At 46.7% G+C, this 13,227-nt stretch overlaps 1 pseudogene; it reads left to right on the forward strand.

The window, feature by feature from the left end:
• Positions 1–702: 702 nt before the first annotated feature.
• LOC141993538 (leucine-rich repeats and immunoglobulin-like domains protein 1) overlaps positions 703–13,227 on the forward strand; it is a 45,570-nt pseudogene continuing 33,045 nt past the window's right edge.

The following is a 13,227-nucleotide window of genomic DNA, read 5'->3' on the forward strand; positions in this document are numbered from 1 at the left end:
AAGCCAAACCTAGAGACATCAAAGTATATATCTGTTTGAAGAGTATAAATATATAATTTGAGTGGATTTATGAGGTGAAAGATCAGTGTGAAAGCTGGTTGAATTAAATCAATTATTTCATTCATCTTCCTAAATCCTATAGGCAGGGTTTGGAGGATATGGGGGAGGGGAGGGGGGCGGGCATTGCCACCCCAAACTGCAAGCCTCAGGCAGGCAGCCTGAGTGTGCAGTGTAATGAGTTCTGCAGAGGAGACAGGAGAAGGGCTACTCTCAGCTTGCGCTCCCTGAGGCAGGGAGTCAGAATTTTGTTGTTATAAACAGAGTAATTTAACAGGTGATTCAGAAAAATCCTCCATATCTTTTGGCCCTGAACAATCTCAAACCAAGATCTATTGACACAGTGCAGCCAAGAGGATCTGAGCACCATCATTGTCAGGAGGAGATGGATTGGTCATGTGCTTCAGATGGAAACTGATTCCATCACCAGAGAAGCAATAAGGTGGATACCTGAAGGCAAACGAAAACGAGGATGCCCAAAAACAACATGGCGAAGAGCTGTGGAAACTGACCTGAAAAACCTGGGGCACAGCTGGGGAAACACTGAAAGACTTTCCAGAAACAGACAGGAGTGGAGGAGCTTTGTCACTGCCCTAAACGCCAGAGGCGTAATGGGAACATGATCATGATGATGAAGATAAGAAAGGGCTGTTAGGATGTTTCCTAAAGTTAAATGACCTGTTCCAAGCTTGGTGAACTGCAAAAAGTAAGTAGCCTAAATGATAGAAAGTAATCATAGATTTTTCTACAATTGTTTCAATGGTTGTATTTGAAAGGTAGTAACAGAGTTACTAATATCTTTCTTTGAGAAGATAACTGATTTTTTAGACAAAGGAAAGCAGTAGATCTAATCTACGTGGATGTCAGTAAGGCATTTGATACAGTTCCACATGGGAAATTATTAGTTAAATTGGAGAAGATGGGGATTAATCTGAGAATTGAAAGGTGGATAAGAAATTGGTTAAAGGGGAGACTACAACAGGTCATACTGAAAGGTGAACTGTTAGGCTAGAGGGAGGTTACTAGTGGAGTTCCTTGGGGATCAGTCTTGGGACCAACCTTATTTAACATTTTCATTACTGAACATGGCATAAAAAGTGGGAGTGTGCTAATAAAATTTGCAGATGACACCAAGCTGGGAAGTGTTGCCATTACGGAGGAGGACCAGAATATCATACAAGAAGATCTGGATGACCTTGTAACGTGGAATAATAGAAATGGGATGATATTTAATAGTGCAAGGTCATGCATTTAGGGACTAACAACAAGAATGTTTGCTATAAACTGGGGACAGAGGAGAAAGACCTGGGTGTATTGGCTGATCACAGGATAACTATGAGCTGTCAATGTGATGCAGCTGTGAAAAGGGCTAATGGAGTCTTAGGATGTATCAGGTGAGGTATTTCCAGTAGAGACAGGGAAGTTGGAATTCTAAAAGGCTGTGATAAATGAAGGTGGTTGGGTTAGCTCCCTGTTATGGACACTCAGCCAGCCAGTAGCTATAAAATCCCTCTTAGTAGCTGTTCTCTAATTGCTCTATCTGTAAAGGGTTAAAAAGTCTCACTGCTATGCATAGGTAAAAGGAAGTGAGTGGGCACCTGGCCAAAAGAGCCAATGGGAAGGCTAGAACTTTTTAAAATTGAAACAAGACTTCCCTTTTGTCTGTCTGTTGTTGTTCTTGGGGAGAGGCAGACAGGGAGCAGTTATACTGTGAGAAGCTTGGGCCAGGTATGAAAAATCATTGGTATCTTACCTAGAAACTACTCATCTAAAACCCCAGATATGTAAATAGATCAGGAAATGTCTAGGAAGACGTGATTAAGTTTATCCCTTTTATTTCTTTATGGCTTGTGGATTCCTCTGTGCTAACCCCAGGTGCTTTTGTTTTGGTTGTAACCTTTAAACTGGACTTCAAGAGAGCTATTCTTGATGCTTAATCCTTGTAGTGTTTTTTTTAATCTAGCAAAAGCCCAAATTCCCAGATGTATTTTCTTCTTTTTTTATTAATAATATTTACCTTTTTAAAGAACAGGATTGGATTTTTGTGTCTTAAGAGCTTTGTGCATGTTCTTTAATTAGCTGGTGGCAACAGCTGATTTCTTAGCTGGTTTAGCCTAGCCAAGCAAAGGCTGAGGGGAGATATGATTGCTCTCTGTAAATACATCAGAGGAATAAATACCAGGGAGGGAGAGAAGTTATTTAATGTAAGTACCAATACAGACCCCAGAACAAATGGATATAAACTGGCCATCAACAAGTTTAGGCTTGAAATTAGATGAAGGTTTCTGACCATCAGAGGAGTGAAGAGGATGCAGTGGGGGCAAAAAACTTAACTGGCTTCAAGACTGAGCTTGATAAATTTATGGAGGGAATGGTGGGACTAGACTGCCTACAATGGTGTGTGGCCAATCACTGACTTCCTGTAGCAAAAATCCCCAACAGCCAGTGATGGACACTAGATGGGGTGGGCTCTGAGTTCTCTACAGAGAATTTTTTCCCAGGTATCTGCCTGGTGGGCCTTGCCCAGATGCTCAGGGTCTAACTGATCGCCATATTTGGGGTTGGGAAGGTATTTTCCCCTGGGTCAGATCAGCAGAGTCCCTGATTTGGGTTTTTTTGCCTTCCTCTGCAGCCTGGGGCATGGGTCACTTGCCGATTTAAACTAGTGTAAATGGTGAATTCCCTAACTTGAAGTCTTTAAACCATGATTTGAGGATGTCAGTAACTCAGCCAGAGGTTGGGGTCTATTGCCGTAGTGGATGGGTGAGGTTCTGTGGCCTGCAATGAGCAGGAGGTCAGACTAGATGATCACGATGGTCCCTTCTGACTTTAGTAAGAGTATCTGAGTAGGAATATACATTACAATTTTAAACCTAACCTGTGTCCATTAAGTCAGTGGTTCTCAAAGCCGGTCTGCCGCTGGTTCAGGGAAAGCCCCTGGTGAGCCAGACCGGTTTGTTTACCTGCCGTGTCCGCAGGTTTGGCCGATCGCAGCTCCCACTAGCCGCGGTTCGCCGCTCCAGGACAATGGGGGCTGCGGGAAGTGGCGTGGGCCAATGGACTTGCTGGCCGCCCTTCCCGCAGTCCCCATTGGCCTGGAGCGGCGAACCGTGGCCAGTGGGAGCCACGATTGGCCAAACCTGCGGACGCGGCAGGTAAACAAACCGGTCCGGCCCGCCAGGGGCTTTCCCTGAATAAGCAGCGGACCAGCTTCGAGAACCACTGTGTTAAGTGACTTGCCACAAGATGTCAGAAGTTGTTAGTATTAGAGCTGAGTGGGTCTAGTATCTATTTAGGTTTCTTTTTTTATATAGGAACTAGATACAGTGCTCCTGTCAGACAACTTAGAAATTATCATCTGAAAAAAAACCCTAGAGTTTTCAGTTGCCTAAGTAGCCCTAAAATCCCAGTTAAAATTGTCCCCCCATCTGTCATGGTGCCCCTGTGGTACACACACACCCTTCACAAACAGTCCCCTTGGCCTGACTGGAGCCACCCTCCAAAAAATATAGAAGTCAAACTATGCCTATGCTAAATCCTGCCCCTCTCTCTCTCTCTCTTTTTTCTCACATTTCTCTCCAGGTTTGAATGCTGCCTTTAATAAACTATCACCTTGTGCCCAGTTAAAACAATCCTTCTTATTTGTACTTTTCAGCTGCTAAAATAGATGTAACTTTACCTGTGTGCCTATTTTTAGATGAGCTGCCTGCCCCTCCCTCACTATTCTGAACCCTGTAAAGGGTCTTAGCCAAGAACAACAATGAGCAGGGTTGTAACAGGCAGCGATGGTTGAGAAGATCAGACCACCTCTGCCTGGGGGAGATGCCTGGGGCTCTCTTTCCTGCTATAGCTTTGCAGGGCGAACCCCTCTAGGGCTCTACTTATCAAGGGCAGCTCAAGTCATAGGCGCCAACTCCATGGGTGCTCCAGCCCTGGAGCACCCACAGGGAAAAATCAGCAGGTGCTCTGTACCCACCAGCAGCCAAGTTCTCCCTCCTCGCCTTCTTCCCCCTCCCGCCCAGCGCTTCTTCCCCCTGCTGCCTAACAGCTGTTTGGCAGGTTTAAGACTTTCGGGGGGGGGGGGGGGGACGAAAAGGGGCAGGGCAGGGGTGGTTACTTGGGGGAAGGGGTGGGGCTAGGATGGGAAAAGGGAGGTGGGGCCGGGACTTTAGGGAAGGGGGAGGGTGTCGAGCACCCATCAGGCGGAGGGCAAGTCACCGCCTATGGCTCCAGTAGGGCGCAAGGCAGCCTGGCTCGCCTCCCCGCGCGGGAGCGGAGCGCAGCGCAGTACACTCCCTGCTCCCCAAAAGGGGGGTAACCGCACCCAGGGCAGCAGAAGTAGCCCCATTAAGTCTCCCCTGCCCTCCCCCGGGGTGCTGGGCCGCCCGGCCCGGGGCGAACAAGCCGCAATCCGGCTCGTGGCCAAGCCCTTGGCAGAGGCTGTCCTGGGAGCCAGGCTGCAGCCCCACAGCGGCGCTGGACGAGCGGGCCTGGATCCGGGCTCCCCCCCGGCCAGCTCGAGGGGCGGGAACTCCCAGCAGCAGGTGGCGCAAAGGCTGGGACTGACCGCGCCGAGCCAGGCCTCCCCCGCCCCTTGCAGACCCGCCGCCGCCGCGGGTAGCGAGGAGTCAGTGGGCGCGGCCGGAGTGGGGTCCCGCCGGCGCTGGGAGGAGCCTCGCGCGGGGCAGCGCCCGGCGACTCGCAGCCCCCAGCCCCGACCCGGCCGCAAGAGGCGTTCCGAGCTTCCCGGCCCGTGTGCGTCCGGAGGGAAGTCAGCACAGCGACTGGACTCGTCAGGCAGCTGGGCAATCCCCCGCCCCGAAGCTGTCCGAAGCTGAAAGGTTAAGCAAGAGATTGCAGGTGTCATGCCTGGAAAATTACCATAGCAGAACCTCCCCCTCCTTACTCCCCCCATTCTTCCACTTACTAGCAAAAACCCCCTGACCCCACAAGGTACCCGCAACCCGCAGAATTTGGGAGAGGTCGGGGTACAGCTGGTTAGCCCCGCCCCCAACATTGCTGCGCAAATGTTGAGCTGTTGTATGCCGAAGTGAGCTGTAGCCAACCAAAGCTTATGCTCTAATAAATTTCAGAGTAGCAGCAATGTTAGTCTGTATTCGCAAAAAGAACAGGAGTACTTCTGGCACCTTAGAGAGACTAACCAATTTATTTGAGCATAAGCTTTGGTGAGCTGCAGCTCACTTCATCGGATGCATTCAGTGGATGCATCCGATGAAGTGAGCTGTAGCTCACGAAAGCTTATGCTCAAATAAATTGGTTAGTCTCTAAGGTGCCACAAGTACTCCCTGTTCTTTTAACTTCTCAAGAGGCATCCATTGGATGGGTGAACTCCTACATCCTGTTAAGGAATTGTTACCACGTGTAAGGGGACTGTTGCCCCCTTACTAACATTCAGTGGGGGTGTTTTGGTTGGCTAGCGCCCAGTACTAAAAGGGGAAGGGTCTATGGGAAACTAGGACCCTGAGACCGATAGTCCCCAGGAACAATGGGGAGAGGCCAATGCTCCAGGTCAGCCTGAATGACAGGGCGAGCAGCCTAATCAGGGAGTCAGGAGGCCAGGGAGGTCCCATCTTCCATGTGAGCTGGATTTGCCTGGATCAGACAGAGTGGGGCTGAGCTAAGGAGAAAGCAGGGGCACAAGCTAAGCTGGGGAGCAGAGCTGTACCAGATCCAGAGGGACCAGAAAAGCAGCCCAGAGAGAGCAGACCCTGTCCTGGGAGCAGAGCTGCAGCCCCAAAGCCAGAGGCACAGCCCAGAGAGAGCAGACTTGCCCTGGGAGCAGAGCTGCAGCAACCAGAGCCAGAGGGGCCAGAAAAGCAGCCCAGGAAGCAGGTCAGTGCTGGGAGCAGAGTCCCAGAAGCAGCCTGCAGAGCAGACCTGTCCTGGGAGCAGAGTTGCAGCAACTAGAGCCAGAGGGGCCAAAGAAGCAGCCCAGGGAGCTGGAGGCAGAGCAGCAGCAGTGCAGAGACAGAGTAGTGGAGCTGGGGCTGGAGCAGTCCGGAGCTGGGTGCAGTGAGCAGCTGGGGAGAGCGAGGGGGACCCTGGGCAGCGGGCCCAGCACAGGGAGATGCCTCAGCCAAGAGGCTCTGCAGGCCAGGCTTGGATAATAACCCCAACAGGGTGGGGGCGACACTGGGAAGAAGGGTCCTACCACTTAGAGCCTGAGAGCGTGTGGCCACCACCAAAGCAAGTGTCTAACCCACAGCATCCCTGCAGCAAAGCCAGGGCCTGAGAAGAAGGCCTGGGACTTACAAGGAACAGACTGTGAAGTGCCCTGACATTGCAGAGACACTGTTTGTGATAGGTTTCAGAGTAGCAGCCGTGTTAGTCTGTATTCGCAAAAAGAAAAGGAGTACTTGTGGCACCTTAGAGACTAACATTTATTTGAGCATAAGCTTTTGTGAGCTACAGCTCACTTCATCGTGATGTGATGCCACAGAGTGGGGTGATGTGTTTCCTTTAACCTTTCCCATTTTTCCTTATTCTTTTTAAAATTAATTGTTGATTTAATAACTTGCATTTGCTTTAACTTGTATGTAATGGTCAGTGGGTCAGAGAAGTGCCCAGTGCAGAGAGAGTACCCCGGAGTGGAGACACCCTAGCCCCTGTCCTAGGTGACCACAGCAGGGTTGGGGGTTGAGCCCCCCAGGAATCCTGGGCCCAGCCTTGTTGGGGTTACGAGGACTTTGCCAGACAGGAGAGTGGAAGGGGAGTCCTCAAGGGCGGGGAGGCCTCTAGGTAAAGGAAGTGGGAGCGAGGACTCCGATCCTTTCGCTAGCCCACTTCACCAGGGTAGTGCAGAAGCCAGGAAAGTTCCCCACAATAGCGGGACTATTCTCCCACTTACATACGTTTGGACATCTGCCCCGATTAAACCAGTGCGACAGGCACTAGCATGGCTGTGTTGTACCATTGGTTTTTCAGCCACGTTTCATGTCCTTTTTATAAAACTGCTCTTCAAAGGACACAGGAACAAAAATTGCACATAATGGGGCTTGATTATTGATGATCTCAAGACTTCCAGCCAGCTGATATTTGCTCAGTATACACATTAAAAATGGAATCTCTTTTATATTTTAATCTGCAAAAACTAACCAGGGATTGAGAGTCCAGTTTGATTCTTCCTAGCTAGCCTGTCTTCCCCAGCAGTAAAAGTTCTGCATCTGGCACTTAGTTAATAATTTTGCTGCGGATGCACGAGCCAGGATAGACTCCAGATCTCTCTTTCTGAGCGTGTTGGGTCTGCAGGGCAAACAAGTTAAAATAGTTTACATCTGTCATTGAAGTCAGCAGACCTGCATCTGAATAGGCAAGTAGATCTTCTGAGTGAGAAGGCACCATTTTTACATCGTAGCTTTTCTCTGGAAAATAATATGACCTGCAGCTGGAGGTGCACAAATGTGTTTGATATGTTGTATTTATATTTGAATGATGTAAACACATTTTAACATCAACGTTTTCTTATAAAAGATGTACAGTCATCCTAAAGTGTTATTGGTGGTGAGCTGATGCTGTTTAAATCAAATGACTCATGACAACCTTCAGTCCTTTGAAACACAATTGGGTGGAGTGGAAGTAATGTATGTCAAATGGAGAAGGATGCACATGCCAGGACTACACAGATCTAGTGGATAAGGTATTGGACTGGAGTGCAGGTGTGTTGGGTTCTATTCCTGGATCTGCTTCTGACCTTCTGTGTGAACCTTGGCAAGTCACTTCACTGCTGTGTGCCTCAGTTTCCCCAGCTATAAAATGTGCATAACAATACTAATCAACTTCTCCCATAGCTTGATGATGGAAAAACTCTTTAAGAGCTAAGTATTATTATTATTAGGGCTGTCAATCACAGTTAACTCACCCGATGAATGCAAACAAATTGTGTCACATAACTGCACTCAATAGCAAAACAGTGTGAAACTTCAGAGCCTACAAGTCCATTCGGTCCTACTTCTTGTTCAGCCAATCACTAAGACAAACAAGTTTTGTTTACATTTACAGGAGATAATGCTGCCCGCTTCTTATTTACAATGTCACCTGAAAGTGAGAACAGGCATTTGCATAGCACTTTTGTAGCCAGCATTGCAAGGTATTTACATGCCAGATATGCTAAACATTTATATGCCCCTTCATACTTCAGCCACCATTCCAGAGGACATGCGTCCATGCTGTTGAATCTCATTAAAAAAATGTGTTAATCAAATTTGTGACTGAACTCCTTGGGGAAAATTATATGTCCCCTGCTCTGTTTTACCATCATTCTGCCATATATTTCGTGTTATAGCAGTCTCGGATGATGACCCAGCACATGTTGTTCGTTTTAAGAACATTTTCACTGCAGATTTCACAAAATGCAAAGAAGGTAGGATTTCTAAAGATAGCTAAAGCACTCAACCCAAGATTAAGAATCTGAAGTGCCTTCCAAAAATCTGAGAGGAAGCGGGTGTGTAGTATGCTTTCAGAAGTCATAAAAGAGCAACTCTCGAATGCGGAAAGTACAGAACCCAAACCTCCAAAAAAGAAAATCAATCTTCTGCTGGTGGCATCTGACTCAGATAATGAAAATGAACATGCATCGGTTCGCAGTGCTTTGGATTGTTATTGAGCAGAACCCATCATCAGCATGGATGCATGTCCCCTGGAATGGTGGTTGAAGCATGAAGGGATCTATGAATTTTTAGGTTTCAGAGTAGCAGCCGTGTTAGTCTGTATTCGCAAAAAGAAAAGGAGGACTTGTGGCACCTTAGAGACTAACCAATTTATTTGCGCATAAGCTTTCATGAGCTACAGCTCACTTCATCGGATGCATGAAGTGGAGAATACAGTGAGGAGATTTATATACACACAGACCATGAAAAAATGGGTGTTTATCATACACATTGTAAGGAGAGCGATCACTTAAGATGAGCTATTACCAGCAGGAGAGTGGGGTGGGGGGAGAGAAAAACTTTTGAAGTTATAATCAAGGTGGGGCATTTCCAGCACATTTCCAGGAGTTAACAAGAACGTCTGAGGAACAGTGGGCGGGGGGAGGAATAAACAAGGGGAAATAGTTTTACTTTGTATAATGACTCAAGCACTCCCAGTCTCTCTTCAAGCCTAAGTTAATTGTATCCAATTTGCAAATTAATTGTCCTCACCCATAACTATTTCACATTTGGGGACAATGTATACCTTCAAACCAGCGGCACTGCTATGGGTACCCGCATGGCCCCACAGTATGCCAACATTTTTATGGCTGACTTAGAACAACGCTTCCTCAGCTCTCGTCCCCTAATGCCCCTACTCTACTTGCGCTACATTGATGACACCTTCATCATCTGGACCCATGGAAAAGATGCCCTTGAGGAATTCCACCATGATTTCAACAATTTCCATCCCACCATCAACCTCAGCCTGGACCAGTCCACACAAGAAATCCACTTCCTGGACACTACAGTGCTAATAAGCGATGGTCACATAAACACCACCCTATACCGGAAACCTACTGACCGCTATTTCTACCTACATGCCTCCAGCTTTCACCCAGACCACACCACACGATCCATTGTCTACAGCCAAGCTCTACGATACAACCGCATTTGCTCCAACCCCTCAGACAGAGACAAACACCTACAAGATCTCTATCAAGCATTCTTACAACTACAATACCCACCTGCTGAAGTGAACAAACAGATTGACAGAGCCAGAAGAGTACCCAGAAGTCACCTACTACAGGACAGGCCCAACAAAAAAAATAACAGAACGTCACTAGCCGTCACCTTCAGCCCCTGTTAGCCGATGGCCAGGGATGTTTGGTGAGGTGCCAGCTATGCCCGTTTATACCATCCGTGACTTTAACCACTAGGACGCACTGTCCCTTCGCGGCGGGCAGCCCAGGCTAGGCTGACGGATGCCCCAAGGTCCTAACCACCCGTGACTTTAACTGCTAGAGCTCAGAGCTCCTTCGCAGCGGGCAGTCAGGATTGACTGACAGGTGCCCCAAGAGTTTGCCCCGTGGAGGCGGCACAACTCAACGCTAGGCTCTTAGTACTCTCACCTAATGGCCAGGCTTTATAGCCAGAACGGCTGAGGTTCTTTAATTGTGTTGGCTGCTTTACAGAAAACCGGAGAAACAAGTCAGGCTTATGCACAAATGGTTACCAAAATGTATTAAACTAGATTTTAATCATGTGGTTACAAAATTGCTAGTGCCTACTTATTTAAATGTAGAGATGTTACACACACAAACAAGTTACAAAACTGAAGCTACAATCCCAAAGAAAGAAAACAAAGTATAGAGCTCTATTTCAAAATATGTGTACACTAAAGATAGGAGATCAGGTGTGGGTGCTTCTTACCCTCCTTGCATCTCTCGATTCCAGTGGTGCCAAGCCAGGATCGGTCACTCAATTCCGCGGAAAGACGAATAAGGGACAAGGCTTAGGGACCCTCTTAGCTGCAGAAGCCTTGGGAGGCTGTCACTTATCTGACCAGCAGATAGATAGTGAAAAGCACTCAAAAATCATGGTGCTGTAGGTCCCCTACTTATACCTCTGTATTCCTTTATTCTCTTTCTCCTTTCTTATGCCAAATTGGGGCTGGTCTGTCTGGGCGACGCCAGCTCTCGCAAGAGTAGTTTACACTTGCAAAGGAGAGAAACAATAAGTTTCGACTACTGGACATTCCTTTTATTAGGGTAAATATTTTTCCCATCTAGGATGTTGGTGTGTGTGCATCATGCTATTTAGTAGGGGCTAAGAGCCATGTATGTCACAGCGCCTCTGCCTGCTGTGAGCCTAATCGTTGTATATGTTCCCAGAGGCACATTGTAGCAGCACACCTGTGCTTTTCACAGCTTCAAAGGCTGTGCTGGAATTTATGTTAAGTGCCCTGTTTTGGCTTCCGCAATGCTGGTCTGAGAGGGGGTGGCTGGCTGTCTGGCTACAGCCCCCAACTAAAACCTCTCCAACGCATTATCAAGGATCTACAACCTATCCTGAAGGACGACCCATCACTCTCACAAATCTTGGGAGACAGGCCAGTCCTTGTCTACAAACAGCCCCCCAACCTGAAGCAAATACTCACCAGCAACCACACACCACATAACGGAACCACTAACCCAGGAACCTATCCTTGCAACAAAGCCCGTTGCCCACTGTGCCCACATATCTATTCAGGGGACACCATCACAGGGCCTAATCACATCAGCCACACTATCAGAGGCTCATTCACCCGCACATCTACCAATGCGATATATGCTATCATATGCCAGCAATGCCCCTCTGCCATGTACATTGGTCAAACTGGACAGTCTCTATGTAAAAGAATAAATGGACACAAATCAGATGTCAAGAATTATAACATTCATAAACCAGTTGGAGAACACTTCAATCTCTCTGGTCACTCGATTTCTGACCTAAAAGTGACTATTCTTGAACAAAAAAACTTCAAAAACAGACTCCAATGAGAGACTGCTGAATTGGAATTAATTTGCAAATTGGATACAATTAACTTAGGCTTGAAGAGAGACTGGGAGTGCTTGAGTCATTATACAAAGTAAAACTATTTCCCCTTGTCTATTCCTGTCCCCCCCCCCCCCCCCACTGTTACTCAGACTTTCTTGTTAACTCCTGGAAATGTGCTGGAAATGCCCCACCTTGATTATAACTTCAAAAGGTTTTCTCTCCCACCCCCCACGCTCCTGCTGGTAATAGCTCATCTTAAGTGATCGCTCTCCTTACAATGTGTATGATAAACACCCATTTTTTCACAGTCTGTGTGTATATAAATCTTCTCACTGTATTTTCCACTTTATGCATCCGATGAAGTGAGCTGTAGCTCATGAAAGCTTATGCTCAAGTAGATTGGTTAGTCTCTAAGGTGCCACAAGTACTCCTTTTCTTTTTATGACTTTTTAGTGCATCTGGCATGTAAACAACTTGTGATGCCGGCTACAACAGTGGCATGCGAATGCTTGTTCTCACTTTCAGGTGACGTAAACAAGAAGTGGGCAGCATTGTCTTCTGCAAATGGAAACAAACTTGTTTATCTGAACAAAAAGTATGACTGAGTGGACTTGCAGGCTCTAAAATTTTACATTGTTTTATTTTTTAATGCATTTTTGTTCATAATTCTACATCTGTAATTTCAACTTTCATGATAAAGAGATTGCACTACAGTACTTGTATTTGGTGAATTGAAAAATACTATTATTTTGTTTTTTACAGTGCAAATATTTGTAATAAAAATAAATATAAAGTGAGCACTGTACACTTTGTATTCTGTGTTGTAATTGAAATCAATATATTTGAAAATGTAGAAAATATCCAAAAATATTTAAATAAATGGTGTTCTATTAGTGGTTAACTTTAACTGTGTTTCAGTAGCACCTATGCTTAGTGAGGCAAAGCTGATTTTACATCCTTGTTCTGGTGTATCTGGGAGGACAGGAGACTGGGTTTGATGTTCTGCTAGAGAGGAGCCTAGGGTAACATCTTGAGGTGTGAGCAAACCTTGCCAAGACAGAGACAGTGCCAGATCCGCACCACTTGTCAAAGCAATCTATGATTATATCACATGGAGATAAAGCTGGAAATAACAATGAGGTCATCTCATCTGTCCCCCTGCCGGTGTAGGAGTAGTCCCTACAGCACACTCACTATTACATGGTCCAGCCTTATTTTAAGCGTGCCAAGCAATGGGGCTTCTGACTCTTCTCTTCACTGGGCTGTGGAACAGACAACTGTCAGCCGAAAACCTTTCCTGCTCTTTAAGTTTTGATTATCCATTTTTAGTTTAATCCTGTTGCTTCTAGTTAACTCCTTGCAGTACCCATGGAGAATGACAGAGTGCTGGGTATTATTTTTTATAAATATCATCTGCCCCTCAGTTTACCCGTTTGTATTATCCCGCCTGAATGCATAGAGTTACATCAAAGGAGGCTGTTAAGGAGAAACTGAAAGGGAATGAAACAATGGTAAAAATCTACTCAAATGCTCAAGTGTCTTGTGTGGGAGGGGAACGGGAGGGCAGGGAAATGAGTGAATGGCATTGAATCCTCTGGAAAACTCTCTGTATGAACTCCGTGTGTTTACTCAAAGGTGGGAAATGGGCAGGAGTGAGTTTGGCAAGGTGTGGCAGGAAATGGACGGGAAATAGCAGAAACTCAAC

The sequence above is a fragment of the Natator depressus genome, chromosome 9 (genome assembly GCF_965152275.1).
Source record: "Natator depressus isolate rNatDep1 chromosome 9, rNatDep2.hap1, whole genome shotgun sequence".
NCBI classification, from domain to species: Eukaryota; Metazoa; Chordata; order Testudines; family Cheloniidae; genus Natator; species Natator depressus.